Source organism: Phocoena phocoena, chromosome 13 (assembly GCF_963924675.1).
Source record: "Phocoena phocoena chromosome 13, mPhoPho1.1, whole genome shotgun sequence".
NCBI lineage: Eukaryota > Metazoa > Chordata > Mammalia > Artiodactyla > Phocoenidae > Phocoena > Phocoena phocoena.
Window position 1 is genome coordinate 9,870,770 of NC_089231.1, and position 20,405 is coordinate 9,891,174.

Consider the following 20,405-nt stretch of genomic DNA (forward strand, 5'->3'; position numbering starts at 1 on the left):
ATTTAGAAGAAGGAAGCAAATAATAAAGATTAGTATAGAAATAAATGGAATAGAGAATAGGAAAACAATAGAAATGATTAACAAAACTAAGTGCTAATTCTTCAAAAAGATACACAAAATTGATAAAACTTTAGGTTTCATTTACCAAGAAAAAGAGAGAGGACTCAGATAAATAAAAGCAGAAGGAAAAGGAGAGAAATTAAAATTAATACTACAGAAATACAAAGGATCCTAAGAGACTATGGTGAACAATTATATACCAATAAACTGGACAACCTCAAAGAAATAGATACATTGCTAAAAACATGTATCCTGCTAAGACTGAATCAATGAAGAAATATAAAATCTGAAAAGACCAATAATAAGAAGATTGAATCAGCAACCAAAAAACTCCCAATAAATAAAAGTCTAGGACCAGATGATTTCACTGGAATTCTATCAAACATTTTAAGAATAATTAACACCAATCTTTCTCAAACTTCTCCAAAAAATAAAACAGGAGGGAATGCTCCCAAACTCCTTTTACAAGGCCAGAATGACCCTAATACCAAAACCAGAAAAGAACACTGCAAGAAAATAAAACTTCAGGACAATCTCCCAGATACAAATGAAAAATTCACAACAAAATACTAGCAAACTGAATTCAACGGCACATTAAAAGGATCATATACCATGATCAGCTGGGATTCATCCTTGGAGAGCAAGGATGGTTCAACATACAAAAATCAATAAATGTGGTATACCACATTAATAGAATGAATAAAAATCATATGATCATTTCAGTAGATGCAGAAAAAGCATTTGACAAAATTCAATTCCTTTCGTGATAAAAATCTGAAAAAATTGCGTGTAAAGGGAATGTGCAAGAACATTAATAGTCTATATATGACAGGCCCAAAGCTAACGTCATACTTAATGGTGGAAGACTGAAATCTTTTAAGATCAGGAACAAGAAGACAAGGGTGCCCACTCTCACCACTCCTAGTCATCACAGTACTAGTCAGAAGCAATCAGGCAAGAAAAAGAGAGACAAGGCATCTAAATCAGAAAAGGAGTAAAATCATCTCTGCTTGCAGATGACATGATGTTATATATAGAAAAACATAAAGACTCCAGCAAAAACAACTTGAAAATGACCAATGAATCCAGTAAAGTTGCAGGATACAAAATCAACACACAAGTATCAGTTGCATCTCTACACACTAAAAATAAAATATCTGAAAAAGAAATAAGAAAAACAATTCTTTCTCAATAGCATATAAAATAATAAAATACTTAGGAATTAACTAAGGTGGTGAAAGATATGTACACTGAAAACTACAAGATGCTTATGATAGAAAATGAATAAGACTTAAATAACTGATATAGTTTATCATGTTCATGGATTGGAAGAATTAATATTTTAAAAATACCCATACTACCCAAAGCCACTTATAGATTAAGTGCAAATCCCTGTCAAAATTGCAATGGTATATTTCACAGAAGTGGGAAAATCCTAAAATTCAAATAGAACCACAAAAGAGCCTGAATACTCAAAGCAATCTCGAGAAAGAACAAAGCTGGCAGCATCACATTTCCAGGTTTCCAACTAAAGCTGACCCTTAAACAACATGGGTTTGAACTGGTCCACCTATGTTTGGATTTAAAAAAAAAAATACATTATTTCATTACTACAGGATCTGTGGTTGGCTGAAACCATAGCCTTATCCACAAAACCAACAATATGGAGGGCCAACTGTAAAGCCATACTCGGACTTTTGACAGTGAGTGGGTCAGCACCCCTATCCCCCATGCTGTTCAAGGGTCAACTGTATATTACAAAGCTACAGGGATGAAAACAATATTGTTACTGACATAAAAACATACACATAGACAATGGAACAGAATCGAGAGTCCAGAAATAAATCCATGCATATAAGGTCAACTAATATTTGTCAGGGGAACCAAGGCTACTATTGAAAAGATAATCTTTTCAATAAATATTGTTGGGAAAACTGGATATTCATATGCAAAAGAATCAAATTGGGCCTTTATTTTACATCACTCCCCAAAATTAACTTGAAATGGATTAAAGACTTAAATGTAATGCGTGGAACTCTAACACTCTTAGAAGAGGAACATAAAACATAGGGAAAGCTCCTTGAATTGGGCTTGGCAATGATATTTTAAATATAACACTGAAAATACAAGCAACAAAGAAAACATAAGCAAGCAGGACTACATAAACCTAAGAGGCTTATGCAAAGCACAAGAAACAATCAACCAAATGAAAGGGAGACTTACGGAATGGAAGAAAATATTTGCAAACTATATCTCTGACAAGTGGTTAATATCCAAACTATACAAGGAACTTGTACAATTCAATAGTAAAAAAAAAAAATCTGTTTAAAAAATGGGCAGATGGTCTAAATAGGTTATTTTTCCAAAGAAGAATGGTCAACTGGTACATGAAAATGTAGTTGGCATCACTAATCATCAGGGAAATGGAAATCAAAACCCAATGAGAAGGCTTCCCTGGTGGCGCAGTGGTTGAGAGTCTGTCAATGCAGGGGACATGGGTTCGTGCCCCGGTCCGGGAAGATCCCACATGCTGCGGAGCGGCTGGGCCCGTGAGCCATGCCTGCTGAGCCTGCGCGTCCGGAGCCTGTGCTCCGCAATGGGAGAGGCCACAACAGTGAGAGGCCCGCGTACCACAAAAACAACAAAACAAAACAAAACAACACCCAATGAGATATCACCTCACACTTGTTAGAATGGCTACTACTAAAACATAAGACTTATAAAGGGCTGGCAAGGATGTGGAGAAAGAGAACCCGTGTACACTGTTGATGGGAATGTAAATTGGTGCAACCACTATAGAAAACAGTATGCAGGGTCCTCAAAATATTAAAAATAGAACTATCATAATACCCAGCATTTCCACTTCTGGGCATATGCCTTGAAGGAAAAGAAATCTGCGTCTCGAAGAGAAATCTGCACCCTTCCCCCATGTTCATTACAGCATTATTTACAATAGTTAACACATGGAAACAACACAGGTATCTGTCAAAAGATGAATGGAAAGAAAATGCGACAAATATATATATATATATATGAAAATTATTCAGTCATAAGAAAGAAGGAATCCTGCCATTTTCGATGACATGGATGAAACTTAGGATATTATGCTAAGAGAAATAAGTCAGATAAAGTCAAATACTGTATGATATTACTCATATGTGGAAACTAGAAAAGTCTAACTCATCGAAATAGAGAGTAGATGGTGGTTGCCAGGGGAATGGGGATGGGGGAAATGGGTGAAGGTGATCAAAGGGTACAAACTTTCAGTTATAACATAAGGTCTGGGAACCTAATGTACAACATGGGGACTATAGTTAATAATGCTGTATTATATATTTTAAAGTTGCTAAAAGAGATCTTAAATGTTCTCACCACAAAAATAAAATGATCACTATGTGAGGTGGTGGATGTGTTAACTAACCGTACGATGGTACTCATTTCTCAATATGTACATATTCTGAAACATGTGCATCATGATGTCCACCTTAAACTTATACAATGTTATATGCCAATTGCATCTCAATAAATATGGGAAAAAGTAAGAGCATAGATTGTAAATTCTTAAAAAAACTAAAATGTAATGAGAATTGGAGAAAATAAATATTTGAGAAAGCATTAGGATAAATGTCTCCGTGCTAGAGTTATCTGATTACTTTGGAATCTTTTCTTCAACCTGGGTACAGGAAAAGGCTTTCTAACTATGACTCAACATTTACATGCCTGAGTTTATTTTTTTTAATTAATTTTTTTATTGGAGTACAGTTGATTTACAATGTTGTGCTAGTTTCTGGTGTACAGCAAAGTGAGTCAGTTATACATATGCATATATCCACTCTTTTTTAAATTCCATTCTCATATAGGTCATTACAGAGTATTGAATAGACTTGTTTTATACGAAGTGACCAACAAGGGATTAATCTCCAAAATATACTTAGTTCACTTTTGATAAGGGCCAAGGAAGCTGTGATTGCCTCAACCCTCTCACAGACAGCAGCTATTAACTCTGGAGAAAATTTTTAAAAATAAATAATAAACAAACACACACACAACTACTGGCAGACACCGCACAGTGATCCAAGAGTAGCAGAAACTTGAAAGAAGTTCACCATTGGAAAAAAGGAAGTGGCACTAGTGATTTTCTCATTTCACCACTTCTAGCCTGAAGGCAGGCCTCGCCTGCACGATACACGGAAGCTAAAATGCCAATAGACGATAAAACGCCACTTTCTAGTGAAAGAGGAAACTGGAAAAAGGGAGTGCCAGAGATTGGGGGCACAAATTACATGCATAAACTCTGCCTACATATCTGGCCTATCCCTAAACCACAAGAGCTAAGGGCAGAGTCTTGGCTGTATACATAAAAATGAGCAAAGATTTGATCTGTGTCAAAAATCCAGAAATTAGCAGAATTGAAGCCACTAAATCAATGAACAGTCTTTAGTAAGAGTTTATCATGCATATAAGAACATTTTGCAAACCAGGAGCTTTCAAACGTAAAAACTGATGTGAAGCTCAAAGGGCTTCATTAAATTACAGGATGGCTTATAACGTGAAAATGAGGAAGTTGTTTACCCTTTACAGAGATTGGTTATTACAACGGGGGTTTCAACGGGGGTTTCCAGATGGCAAGGGATTGGTTAAGAGTGATTATTTCATATTGTTTTTAGGAAGATGACTTAAGTTTCTTTTATGATTGTCAGAGGCATTTACAGGAAATAACCTAAGTTGTTTCCCTTATGTTCATGAAATAGATTTAATTTTGTCTGTATGGCTTAAATGGTTTAGTCTTCTCAGGGAATTCTCAAGTCTGGTCTCCATTTTGTATTTAATGTTAATACCTGATACTCAAAAGACCGAGTTTTCAATCTGAGAACAACTAAACTAGTTGCCTACTAAAAATGAAACAAAAATGTCTCTTTAGGGTAAAGTAACAGAATCTAAATTCTCCAACAGAATACTTTTCATAGCACATAGGATACAATCTAAAATTGCACAGTATATGAAGAAACAGAGAAATGTGACCCATACTTGAAGTTAAAGACAATATTTTTGAGGCTGACTATGAGAAGATCCAGATTTTTGAGTTAGGAGACTAGGATTTTAAAGCAGCTGTTTTAACCATGCTCCATGGCATAAAGGAAGCTTAATTTGCAATACCTGAAAAATGGAATATTTCAGTTGAGAAATAAAAACTAAAAAATAAAAGGAAATTCTATAGCTAAAAACCTCAATATTTGAAATCTTAAAAAAAAAACTAGGGCTTCCCTGGTGGCGCAGTGGTTGAGAGTCCGCCTGCCGATGCAGGGGACACGGGTTCGTGCCCCGGTCCGGGAAGATCCCACATGCCATGGAGCGGCTGGGCCCGTGAGCCATGGCCGCTGAGCCTGTGCGTCCGGAGCCTGTGCTCCGTAACGGGAGAAGCCACGACGGTGAGAGGCCCGTGTACCAAAAAAAAAAAAAAAGAGAAATGAAACCAGAACCATTTTATTATTAGATTCAACAGACATAAGATCACATTTCAATAATCCAATCAAATGTATAGTAGGAAAAAAGAACTGTTGCAAAACTATACACGTTATTCATTGAAATTGTGCACATAAGTAATTAATAAAGGAAATATTGTTACAGTTGTAACTTTTTGTTGTCCTCCAACTTTCACCAAAGGTTATTACTGAACTAACAATCCCCGTACTAAACTCCTGTATGCACATTTTGAATCAATTCTGTGTTTGTCAATAATGTTTTTAAAGTGACAGACGAACTTGCATTTTGCTTGTTAACTGATATAATTTAGATTGGATAAATGACATCATCACCCATGGAGGTTAACCTCAGTGTTTTTTTTGTTTGTTTTGTGGTACGCGGGCCTCTCACTGCTGTGGCCTCTCCCGTTGCGGAGCACAGACTCCGGACGCGCAGGCCCAGTGGCCATGGCTCACGGGCCCAGCCGCTCTGCGGCATGTGGGATCTTCCTGGACCGGGGCACGAACCCGTGTCCCCTGCATCGGTAGGCGGACTCTCAACCAGTGCGCCACCAGGGAAGCCCAACCTCAGTGTTTTGATTTCACAGAACTCATAGTAGAGAAGCCAGTCTCAGAGAGAGGTGTGCTGACTGGACTGGAAGACAAGAACTTGAAGTGAATTCATTAAGCTTATGCAATTCACTTTTATTTAACATAAAGTAATTTTGTATTTTAAAAATTTATCTTCAATCCTTCATCAGTAGTGAGTTCTGGCCATTAATCTTATAAACCTTATCAACTTTAATTAAAGTTACACTTTGATAAAAGAAATGGAGTTCATCTTTTTTCTGGTGTGGATATTTGACGAAAGAATAAAATTCAAAATATTCTGTTACATTTGTGTTTGGTGATAATTTTTCACAAATGTGCAAAATCAAGATTCACTTAGTAAGTGTGTGTGAATAATTCCTTCCAGGCATGGAAGTATTAAGATGATTTTAAAAATTCAAATACTTTGGTACAGGGCAAAACTGTATTTGGTGCCCTGATCAGTTAGCAATGCAAGACAGGAGATTTGAAAGTAAAATTAGCAATCCTTACCATATTATCTGACGAAATTTGAAAATGTGATTATGTGCTAGGAAATATTATTGCAGTACTTTATATGCAGACATTTAGTTTGAATGAGACAAAAATACCATTAATTTCCTCAGTCCGTCTCTACACTTTAAAGAGCTAATCTCCAGGGTGCTAGCTGTCACAGTGCTGAGTCACTAATATATTTTGGCTTCATGCTAGGAGAAACTACTTCAAATGTGGTATTAAAAAGTGTTCATTTTTCTTGCTTCTTTTGACAGTTCTTAGCCGAGTTTGTTAAATTATAATGTTTACTTAAACATTTTTTAAAGATGTGCCCAAATTGCTTTTATTTTCATGTAGCTGATACACAAAATCATGTCATGTAGAAAACCAGAGGGCACATGTTACAGAAATTACCCATCTATAAATTCTTGCCACTTGAATTTAAATCCTTTAATCTGTAATGGCAATGAGGCTTATAATTGTAAAACTCTTAACAAAATCATACCTAAAATGAGAGAAAATTTCTGCTTGTGATTGACTTTTGATTATGGCCAATATTCACGAAGCATCCAAGAAAGACTGGGTACACATTTTTCTGTGCTTTCATAAAGGTTTGACTGTAGGTGTAGGTACAAGGTAATTGCCGCTGTGACAAACTACCATCAGCTTGGTGGCTTAAGGCAATCCACATTTATTACCCTTATATTACAGAGGTCGGAAGTCTCACATAGGTCTCACTGGGCTAAAATAAAGGTGCTGGTAGATCAGTGTTTCTTTCTGGAGTCTCTAGGGGAGAATCTGTTTCCATGCCTTTTCAAGCTTCTAGAGGCCACCCATATTCTTTGACTCATATGCCCATTTCTTCATCTTTAAGACATCAACACTGGGCCATGTCCTTCTCACACTGCCATCTCTCTAATCCTGCCTCCTCTCTCAGCCTCTTCTCCTTTTGAGGATCCATGTGATTACATCGGGCCCACCTGGATAATCTAAAATAATCCCCCCATCCCAAAGTCAGCTGATTGGCAACATTAATTCAATATGAAACCTTAGTTCTCCTTTGCCATATAGGCTAACATATTCATATAGGCTAACATATTCACAGGTTCTGGAGTTGGTATGTGGACATCTTAAGTGGGCATTATCCTGCCTATCACCGTGCATTTTATTTTGTATGTAATACCATTACCCAAGTACTGTCATGGTTGATGAATTATTAGATTCTTGATAGCAGGGACTCTTCCATCATTTTGTTTTAATAGGCAGCACCATTTGTAGCTTAGTAAATATATTTGAAAGTTTGCTGATATTCCACACCACAATTTGTGTTTTACACAATGCATATATGTACATGATATATATACATATGTAAATGTGTTAATCAAGTCTTATAACCAAGCAGGACCCTATGGGGCCTTCTGAGGACAGATTCCCGCATCCTCTGCCTGTCTCTTGTTTGTAGAAAAACTTTAGCCTCCCAGGCCTTCCCTGAGTTCCAAAGAGTAAATTAATTAGAGAAGTGAGAAAATGCAGAACAAAGGAAAACAGTCAAGCAAGACAAAATATTAACAGTTAAGCCCCTAAAGTCAAGAAACTTCTGTTCCTCCTCAAAGGCTATAGATAATATTCCGAGCCATGTCCTCTAGGCTGTTTCGCAGATGCTGAAACCGGCACCAGGCAGAAGAAGTTAACTGTACGCAGCCCACAAGCATGTGGACGCCCCCAGACCAGTTGGAACCAGAAGGTTGATGATGTTGACTCCCGATTACCTCACCACCGACCAGTCAGAACAGTGTCCACAAGCTGATCACACACTCCACAAGCCCCCTCCTTCACCCATCTTTAAAAACCTTTCCCTGAAAGCCATAGGGGAGTTTGGGTCTTTTAAGCCTAGCTGCCTGGATTCCTTTGCTTGTGCCTGCAGTAAATGCTGCCCTTTCCTTCACCACAAGCTGGTGTCAGTAGACTGGCTTTGAAGTGGGTGGGCAAGAGGACCCAGGTTTTGTTAGGTCACAGTCCAGTGAAAACGTGAGGTTTAATCTACATGGACGCAACTTTACTGACGAGACTGTAAGTCTTGAGGAGGGACGTACTTTGCATTTCTATTTCCCTGCTTAAGTTCTGATTCTACTGAGAGAGAGAGAGAGAAAGAGAGACAGAGAAACAAGAGAGACAGAGAGAGAGAGTCAACAGAGGAATAGGCAGCTAAAGATCGAAATGGAAGCTTTATTAGTGAGAATGACTAGGCTGGAGCAATATGGGGAGAAATGGTCTCCCTGATCCTTATGGCCGGATACAGGCAAAGTTTCCCTTGCTCCCAAGCGGTGCTGGAAACCTCTCATGGGAATCCACCCTGATAGTACTCTTGGCACGGTGGGGGAGAGATTAGAGCATCTACTCTTGGGTGCAACAGAGTGTGGGCTATGTGCCAGTTCCCCTCTCAGATCCACTACCTCCCCGCGGGGAGAAGTAAGAGTAGAACCACTGACCAGGCACAGTGAAAGCCCCTCCCGGTGGAACCACCACAGGGGGTTGGAAGAATTCCCCTCTCCACCCAAAGACCAGTCATTTCATTAGAAATACAAATCTATCTATTCACTCAAAACGTTAAAACCAGTGTGGATAAAGACAAATGAGCATTTATGTTTGAATATAAATACAAAATTTTAGAAACCTATTAAAGTCAGTTAAAAAGAAAGTTGGTAACATTATATAGTATTTTTTTTTTTTTTTTTTTTTTTGCGGTACGCGGGCCTCCCGCTGCTGCGGCCTCTCCCGTTGCGGAGCAGCAGGCTCAGTGGCCATGGCTCACGGGCGCAGCCGCTCCGCGGCATGTGGGATCTTCCCGAATCGGGACACGAACCCTTGTCCCCTGCATCGGCAGGCAGACTCTCAACCACTGCGCCACCAGGGAAGCCCATATATAGTATTTTAACTATACTGAAATATGTAGGGAAATAGCAAGGCATACACCAGTAAATTGAACTGTAAGAAGTAATTTTCCAAATAATCTGCTCTACCACTTGTTCAAACAGCTTTCAGTTTCAAACTATTTCTTTTGGTGACAGCTGTTTTACATATATTTTTGGAATAAACAAACAGAATTTTGGTCTAAACTATGGAAAATACTGAGAGGAACAATTAAAAATAATTATCTGAATATTTATAAATATGTTACTAATACCTGTTTTCCTTTGCACCAAAATCTATAAATTGCAAAGTATGTTCCCAATAAAATGAGGCATCTGTGTATAAGGTATGGGATAGAAGACCTTTCTCCTCTGGCGTGATGTGCTCTTTGAGACCAGGGATGGAACCATGCACATCTCAGGAACTAAGCAAAGGTTGGTTGAGGCAAAGAATAAATGAATCTCCACACCAAGACAGGAAGTCATTTCCATTTGGTTGGAGCCAGACTTCCTGAGTTCAAATCCTGTCTCTACAATGCATGACTTCAGGCCAGTTACTTAATATTTCTGTGCCTCAGTTTCTTCAAGTGGTAAAAGGATTATGATAATAGAACCTACCATGAGGTTATTGTAAACGTTGGTTGAGTTGAACACGTAAAGCTCTTAGAACAACAGCTGGCATGTTTTAAGCTATTATACGTTCCCAGTGAAATAAATAAAGGCTTAGAGGTTTTTTTCACGTCACTTAGAAAAATCCAGGACTTGAGCTCAGCATTCTGACTCTTAAGTTCGGCTCTATGTCTAATACACCTGAACTATGTTCACGATACATATTCCTAGGATTGAAACATCCCACATTTAAAGTTACATGTTTGGGCTTGCATGAGGATATTCCCGTAATGAAATGAAATGTTCTTAAGATATCCAGCTTTGTGGGGTTACCAATTTTTTAAGCACAAATCATAATTTGGCTTCTGATGCCACATAACATTTACGATCTCAGTGACCTCCAAAAATTTTCTGATGATTTTCTCAGCATTTCACAGGATTCCACTGGGTTTCCTACCTGTCGTTTGGGTTGTGATTTGTCACCCCTCCTCTCTTCTCCTGGTACCAGTTGCTAATCTGACCTGCTTTTCTGCAGCTTGGTATTTTCTCCCGGCTTGATTTGTGCTAAACTTGGACATAAACTGCTCTCAATCCTCTAATGCATCATTAATAAAAGATCATGATGTGATATCTTTTCCTGAGTTTTTTGGGTTATTTCAGGGGCGTTTTAGCATGATGCCTGTAACAAGTTAAAATTAAATATGGGATTCTTTGTTGGCCCCAACCTGCCATCTCCTTACAAAAAACTTCTTCCCATCTCCTCTCTCCTTGGTGTGCCAGAAAGCTTCAAATTGTGCTCTGCATGCCAAACGGAAGGAAAAATCAGCTAAATTCAGAACTGACACTTCACATCATGGATTAGTAGAGAAAATAAATTTTAATGCTTTTTTATGTTAATTAAATTAGATATTGGGGCCATAAATATAACCACGATACAGTCTCTCTGCCACCACGGAAAATAATTTTGAAATTTATATTATTTTTACTGTTCATGGATTTTTGTAAGATATCGACCATTTATCTAGTTACAGAATAATATGAAACAATTTTAATATGAAATAATCAAATCTTGATTGTATGATAGGAAAGGAATGGAAAGAAACGAATGTTTACCAAGTGGGTTTTCTAGCCGTGTGATTCTTCTCCATCTGAGAGAAAATTTTATGTGCAGAAAGTTTTTGCAGTTATTTGAGAGATAAATTACCATTGTTTTATGAAAGTGACACATCATTAAAAATGCTTCAGCTGAGCTTTAAATTCAGCTCAAAATATCATTTGAGTCATTCTGGCTCAAAATCAAGATCCTTTCACTACAACCTGGGCTTTGCTTTTTTAATAACAGTCATTAAAATACTTATTGAGATGCTATGCACTGGGTACAGATTTTCAGGAAGACACAAAGAACTCGCAGTCTGGTGGAAGGCTATGTGGATAAAGTGGAGGCTGTAATACTGTAACGGGCTCTGAGTGCAGAAAGGAAGGCGGATTACCAAGGAGAAGCCATATGCAGTCCACGTCAGCGCGGGCGGTACTTGAGCGGCACTGTGTAGCCTGGGTCTTAGGAGTCGGCATTCCTAACTTTTAATACTTGGTTTGCTTGTAGCATGACTTGGTGCAAGTTACTTAACCATTTTGAGCCATAGTTTCCTCATCTGTAAAATGAGAACACTAATACACACTAAGCAGTTGTCTTCTAAGCATGACTGATACAAAGGACACGTTAAATAATGTGTGTGTTTCTATGGGTTCGAAAATGTGTATTTTTACAATTTATTTTAATAAAGTACACAAATTATTTATCTTTTGCATATGTGCACTTACTTTTTTTCTGTGAAGTTCAAGAAGCAATTGCTATTATACCTAATTTTTTTTTTTTTTTTTTTGTGGTACGCGGGCTTCTCACTGTTGTGGCCTCTCCCTTTGCGGAGCACAGGCTCTGGATGCGCAGGCTCAGCGGCCATGGCTCACGGGTCCAGCCACTCCATGGCATGTGGGATCTTCCCAGACTGGGACACGAACCTGTGTCCCCTGCATCGGCAGGCGGACTTTCAACCACTGCGCCACCAGGGAAGCCCAATATACCTAATTTTTTAAACAAAATTTTGCCAATACTAGTCCTCCTAGAAAAAGACATCCACATATTTGGGGAAATTATGAAGTAAGGTCAGTCTACATTACTTAGGAAGCAAAAATATAAAGTATGTTAAGCTTAATATTATCAATTTCAAGTTCAGATTACTCACATCTTTTCAATATTTAGTCTTTGTTCAAAAACCAAGTCACTTTCTAACATCCAACATATGCATTATCTATCTCTCTTTCATAAAATTTCTCTTACTGATCCTCCCATTTTCTGAACTTCTAAAAATTTAGTCTAGGTAGTATTCTAGTTCTCAATCAAATACATATTTAGGTACCATAATATATTTGTATTTTCTTTTTAAATGTATATTGATCTTTTTTTTTTTTTCCAAGGCAAGCCTTAAAAGCATGGTAATTTTCTTCTAGGATAATTATGGTCTCATAGCAGGGCATTTTTTTTTTTTAATTTATTTTCTTTTTTGGTACGTGGGCCTCTCACTTTCGTGGCCTCTCCCACTGCAGAGCACAGGCTCCAGACGCGCAGGCTCAGTGGCCATGGCTCACGGGCCCAGCCGCTCCGCGGCATGTGGGATCTTCCCAGACCGGGGCACGAACCCGTGTCCCCTGCATCGGCAGGCGGACTCCCAACCACTGCGCCACCAGGGAAGCCCCTAGAAGGACATTTTTGAATGCCACACAGAAAATAGCCTCTTTCACACCACCTGTATTTATGTAAAAGTGCTTCAGAGGAGTCTACAGTTCACTTTTCCCACCTTAATTCACTCATTAGTGGTGATTTCCTTTGGTCCCCCATATTTCCTTTCATCAGTGAAGAAGCACCATCTGGTACCACACACAACAGTAAAATCAAACCACACAGAACACATGCAGGGAAGACTTCCTTCAACCTTCCTCCTCCCACCGAACATCTGCTTCCCTGTAATGTTTCTTTTTTTTTTTGCGGTACGCGGGCCTCTCACTGTTGTGACCTCTCCCTTTGCGGAGCACAGGCTCCGGACGCGCAGGCTCAGCAGCCATGGCTCACGGGCCCAGCCGCTCCGCGGCATGTGGGATCTTCCCGGACCGGGGCACGAATCCGTGTCCCCTGCTTCGGCAGGCGGACTCTCAACCACTGCGCCACCAGGGAAGCCCCCCCTGTGCTGTTTTGAAGTGGCATTTTGAAGGGAAATGTGGGAACCATGGTAGTAATTTGAAGTAGGTTAAGCAATTTTGATGTTTGATGAGGACATCTGTAATGAGGATTTCAAATCACCAGTATAACCAGTGTTTGCTTGTGTTAAAATTCTATGTCTTAGGCGTTGAATTTATATAGTTCTTGAGAATCACTTTTTAAAAATATTTTCCATTAGCTCAGTAAGTGCCTCTTATTTACGGGTGGTGATAAGTTAGATTTTGGTTTGTTAAGGTTTGTATTGTATTATATATTCTGAAGAAGTTAAGTCTGAGCTAATGGAATTTGTTTGTTTATAATTAAGAATGCTCTGGCATGAGTAATTACGTACATCATCAAGTATCCGGTGTATAACCACAAGTTAATGTGACACCCTTTGTACAAAGAAATAAATGTATTGCAATTCTCTTTATTTAACTTATAATCAAGTACCTCCTTAAATAATATTTATAGTTCTCTTGAAATTCCAACCATTCCTTGTCTAGTTTAATTCTTAATTTTTCTACATTTGTGGTTAAGTATAGTGGCACCAAATTATTACGGTTGAAAGATTAGATTTTTAGTAAAGATTCTTGAGAATCTAAGACAATTAAATTTCTAGAGTTGAAAGGATGCATATCTGTGCATCTATATCCATCTAGAGATTTTGAGTTTATTGGTAGCAGTTTGGGGCCAGTTTATATAAATGAGGAAGGAATGAAGGAGAGAAAGAGGGAGAGATAGAGAGAAAGATAGGATGAGAGAGGAGAGGAGAGAGAGAGAGGAAGAAAATGTTGCTGGTGAAGTGGGATTTGAGTCAGAAAGCCAGATATGGGACCTTCTACTCATTCAGTTATGTCATCTTGTTTTTTTAAAGGATATGTTTTATTATGTGTAACATAGGCAAAATTACTTAAGTCCATAAGTTTTTTTTTTTTTTTTTTTTTAGTCCATAAGTTTTTAACGAATTTCACATGTTCTAATTCTTTCCATCGCCAATCACCTTAGTTCCTCCAAAGTCATAACCTTTGAGATAAGACAGTCCTTTGAAAAAGAAGTTTTGCTCAATCCACAGTTGTCATGTCAGTCAGTCCACAGTGCTTTTAGTTGGGCTTCTTTGATCTCCAGTGGAATATGGACACACTTCAAAATTCCCCACCTGTAATCTTTGGGATCCTCTTTCCTCAAGCAGTTTACTTTAGGACCATGTTTAGGGTCAGGAGATGGATCTGCCTGGTTCTGAAATTGATGCCCTCTAAAAATGCATTAAGTTCAAATCATATTCACTCCTAAGCTATCATACCCTAGAACTGTACAGATCGTTGGGATATGCCAATACCTAACATAAAAGCAGTTTCACTGTTAGGTTCTTCATGTCATCATGATCTAGTCACCTAACTTCTATGAATTTAAGTTTCATTATGCTAAAATGGAGATAATGAAGCCCATTTTGCACTTTCGAGATCTGAAAAAGGTCAGTAGGTAAAGTGGTTCTCCACAGTGGATCAAAACTAAGAATTGGATGTACCACTAGGCACAGTTCAGTGACACCTCCTCTTTATCTAACCAGAATCTTTAAGGAATATGGACCCCAGGTATGTCATGAGAAACGCATTAATCACTCTCTAATTAGTGTAGCAACATAGCCCATGTGTTTGAAGGCCTGAGGTATGGGGTCGGGTGGAGAAGAGACAGAGTTGCCAATGGAAGTCATACTCCAGGAAAAGACACCAGAGCCCCAAGAGACGAACCAGCATGGTCATGGTGTGTCAAATACAGCAACTGGGAGGAAGCAGTAGTTATAGGTATAATTTAGCCTGGACTAAAGCGTACTTTTCCTGAGTCATCTGAGAAAAAGAGGGCTGTGAACAATTACACCCTTAAAGCCCAACATTTCTGGTCTGGGTTTTTCTCCACAGAAGAATTGGGTATGGGAATGGAAAATTGTTTCCCATTAACTTTTAAAGGGCATAAACACCTGAATTCTGGAGGCTGGAAGGTTTGAGAGAAATAATGTCAGTTAGAGACAACAATGGTGAAACAAGCAAATTCACTAATGGGCATTAAAAATCAAAGGGCTAAGTGACATAGCATGGCTGGCCTTGGCCTATTGAGGGATTATAAACCAACGAGGAAAACGGCAACAAACAGTTGCCAAGAGGAACAGGGAGAGCAGCACATGGACCAGAGGAAGGTGGAGGGTGAGGATGCAGTAGAAAGTATCCCTGTGTCAATTTCCCCCTTTGAGGGGCTCCCAGTGATACCTCAGAGGGGAAGAATAGCAGAGGTCCTGACAGCTGTTTTAAGGAGTTGGTCAATTAAGATAATTTAGAGATAAACCTACAATTAGTTACCTAAGATCCAAATTGATGAGCAGTTGAAAATGTTTAAGTTTTACATGTAAAGCAACATTGGATAGCAGAAATATCAATATATTCACCAAGTTTCAGAAATGTTTTCACCATAGATGAATTAAATTTTAATAGATTCATTATTTGTAACTTAACTTTTTAGTACTCCAGAATCTAGACCATTCAAATATCCAAAATCACAATGCTATGTGCACACATTGGTATAGGAAGAGAGAAACAGGAAAATTGAAAGAACATTTCTATTTTAAAATTTTTTCTTTAACCCCTTGCCAATTTTCTCATAACTTCCCAGGATCAGTCCTCAAGTCCATGCCATTATTTCTTTTCATAACCAATGGGGGAACCAACGACATAGCTTGAAATACTTGAGCTTTGCTTTCTTAGCTAGGATTGAGATTTCCAGACCTAGGAATGCTTCCAGCTTCAAGTAGTAGAAATTCCAAGCAGTGGATTTAACAAATACGGATTTATTTTCTTCTAAGATAATAAAAAGTCTTAAGAGAAAGGCACATGCTAGTAGTGATTCAGTGGTTCTGTGATGTTGGCGTAGCAGCTCTAATATTCTCATGGTAACAAAATAGCTGCCAGTATCAAGACATTATATCCCCACCCCGGGACAGAGGGATAGAGTAAGTGATGGCAACAGATGCTTCAATCTCTTTACCAGAAAAGCAAAATCTTCCCCAGAAAATTCTAGCAGAATTTTTATTATGTCTCATTGGACAGAAATGTAACATGTGACCATTCTTAGCCATGAGAGTGTAGAAATAGGAATATTTATTATTTTTATCTCCTTAAGGGAGGAAGGCAAGGGGAAAAAGGACTAAGAAAGGATGTTAGATTAGCCAGCCAAAAATGTTTACCCTAGCACCCTCCCCCCACCTCAAGACACATCAATACTTTTTTGAAAGTATGTTTGTTGAATAAATAGTGTGAACAAAAGCTCTGGCACCTGTTTCCAAGCAACATGCATATTCTAAGCCTTTCTAATATAAATTCTGGAACCACTAATGCCCCCATTCCATTGCCTCCACTGTCAAAATCACTGTGTGTGTGTGTGTGTGTGTGTGTGTGTGTGTGAAAGAGATTGATTATTCCTTTTTATCCTTTAGGCAGGTGTGGTGGAGATTGGCTAGATGTTCACCGATTTTATTTCCTTTATCTGATCAGACCACATCTCTCAACATCCCCAACTTCCCATAGAATAAAGTGTGAGCAATGTGACTGGGTTTTGAACCATGCAATATGGACAGAAATGATGTCCTGCAAAATCCTCATGTTCTCTCTCTTTCATCCTTGCAACTGGAAGTGAAGGACTTCAAGACGGCAGAGCAAAAGAATGCAAGGGCACTGAATCTTCGTCACTGGGGAAGAGTAGCTGACCTGCACTGACCTGGGACATGAGTTAGTCACTGATCTCAGGGGTGTTTGTTCCAGCAGCCAGTGGTCCTTAGGCTATTTAACATATATGGTGTATTCACATGTTTAGTTTTTGCCAAATGTCCAGGTAACTGGGTGATTGCTTGTTGTTCGGGGGATTATTATCAGCAAAATGACAGGGGAAGAAATATATGCTGATGTAATTAAAATTGAATACAGCTTTTTATGATATAATTAATGTCTTTTTAAGGAGTGATCAGGAGGTTACCACTTAACAAGTAGGTAGGCAAACCTCTTAAATAACTTGGTAACCGTGAAGATTAGAGTTTTTTAATTAGAGAAGGAAGTAAAAATCTTTTTACAATCACTAGGCACAATATATCAGAGTGTCAGGTAATTGCAAATAGATTTAACAACACAGTCTTGACCTAATCAAGAAGTAATATTATTTAAAGACTGCTAATCAAATAAAAAAATCAGTCTATCATCAGAGGTAGTCTAACCTGATAGAAGCTGAGTTTTTCCACGGCAACTATCTAAAGCTACTACATTTAAGTTGTTGTACTTGGCCTCTCCAGGTTTCTTACTTGTTCCCTTTTTAGTTCTTGAATTTTGTTGAAAGGACAAGCGCTCTTTCTCCCCTTTACCACCTGGAGATTCCCTAATTATCCTCCAAGTCCCAGAGCAACTGCAATCCTCTGCATGAAGCACTTCTGATTCCTGAGTTTCTTTAAGCAGTGCTGTCTGCTCTCACCATTGGGCTCTTAAAACAAACGGTACATGCCTTCTCGGCACTTGATACTTACATGATCTACGTCTGCCTTTCAGCCGAAGATATTTCCATTTATCCCTGAAACCTGGAATATAGAAAGAAGTAAATTTATTTGTGCAATTTATTTACAGCCCAAATAAGCGTCTGGATCTTTCATAGTTCCTGGACAGAACAGGATCATATTCAAACAAAGTATAGAAAGAAAAGCAATTTTACATATAATACATATTCTCCCATCTAAATTTTAAAATTAAACTTTCTGATATGTCCTTTTCTGACTTATTTTTAAGGTTTAAAATTTCACAAACTAATGCCTTCTTAAGCATCACACCAGCTTCATTTTCAGACTCATCCCTCTTCCCAGAAGCAATTACTACTAGAATTGATCATTTTTTCCATCTTTTTTTAGTCAATATTATGTTCCTGATATAATCTAGGTTCTGGACCCAATTTCCAATGTGTGTAGGAGGGATTTCCCCAAACCACTGAGAAACTCAATTCAAACTCAATTCTGACACTATCTACCTGGAGACAAGAGCAGATTCCACAGGTGAAGGGCTCAGTCCCACCAGACCACCCCTACTTCACTTGCTAATCACAAGCCCATGTTGTTACCTTTGCTTCTGATCAAGTGCTACAAATCGGAGGCTCAAACAACTCCCTCCGACTCAGGATGACAATCTGAAGTCCAGGTACTTTGATCAACTGTACTTCTACCTAACTAACTTCTACTTGTACTTCTGACCAACTGGCCATAAATCAGAGGTTCCCAAGACCACCTCCTTGGGTTTTATTAATTTGCTAGAGTGGCTCACAGAACCCAGGAAACCTGTTTACTAACAAGATTACCGGTTTACTACAAAAGACATTAAAGATCAGGAATCAACAGCCATCTGAAGAGATGCATAGGCCGAATTCCCAAACGATGGAGCTTCTGTCCCCATGGAGTTCGGGCCTGGCATGGTAGTATGTGAAACTGTTCTCGTTCCCCAACCTGGAAACTCTCTGAACCCCTCATTTTTTTAATGGAGGCTTCATTATGTAGGCATGACTGATTAACTCCCTGGCCATAGGTGACTGAGTTAAACTCCAGCTCCTCTCCCCTCCCCAGAAATCAGGGGGTGGGATAAAAGTTCCAGCCCTCTATTTGGGGTTGGTCCCCTTGGCAACCAGCCCCATCCTTAGCAGCTTTCCAAACGTCATATCATTAACGTCAACTCAGTTGTGGTGGAAAGGGGCTTGTTATGAATAAAAAGACACCCATTTTACCTTTCTGTCTCTGGAGCGATTTCAGAAACTAAGGACAAGAGATCAAATATTCTAACAAAAGATTCTCCCATTGCTCTTATTGCTCAGGAAATTCCAAGGATTTGGGGAGCTGAGAGCCAGGACCTCTGCATGAAGACCAAATATATATGCAAAATACATTGTGGTCATCTGAATGACCAAATACATACTTCTTATAAATCACAATATTGCAGATACTTATCTATATCAATACCTGAAGATCTAGTTAATTACTAGCGCTCTGTGTATCAATATTTAACAACTGTATGGTTTTACCTGTTTATACCATGTATACACATTCTATACACTCCCATGTTGTCAAGTACATTCCTATGTTGTCTATACATTCCCATGTTGTTGAGTATGTTAAATATTTCCAGTATTTTTGTTTGTTTGTTTTCTGGGGCAATGTTGCAACAGAGATGCCACAAAGAGCCTTGTGTTTATTTGTATGTGGTTTTTTAGGGTATATAACCAGAAGTGAAAATGCTGATTAATGGAAAATATTTTTTTAATGTGATACATGTGTTTTACATGGAAACGTATATAAAATGAATATATATTAAACCATGAAATAGTGAATATATGTTGCCACTGCCTAGAAGAAAAAATGGAATAGGATATTGCCGTATGTTAGAAGCCCCATTATACCACCAGTCCAAAGCTCACATGTACAGACCATTAAGATAACCATTATCTCAATTTGTGTAAAAGTTTTCCTTTGTCTTATCTTATTTTTTTCACATTTAGCCATCTACGCATGTGTGCTTAGTAATAATTGGAAATATATCATTTCCCATTTTATAAGATTATTTTGAGGACTAAAGGATTTTTATGATGCATTTAAAATTAGCTTTTGCATACATAGACCCTGTACAAGTGTTATCTCTGGTTCTGTTGGTGATGGTGTTATTACCATTACTTAACATGTCTCCTGTGCACTGTGTAGTCTCTCTAGGGCATGTACAGGCATCTAATATCTGGACTGTAAGATATTCAAACGTATTCAGCTACACCAGTTAATACAAAACCATTTACCCAGAGTGAATACAGCAGTTTACATTCTTACCAGCAATAAAGTGAGTATGACTTGTTCCATTTCCTCATAATACTTGATGTTGCCAGACTTTATTATACTTGCCAAACTGAAGGGTATTAAAGGGTATTTCATTGCGTGTTTAATTTGGACTGTCCCGATGAGACATTTAACCATCTTTT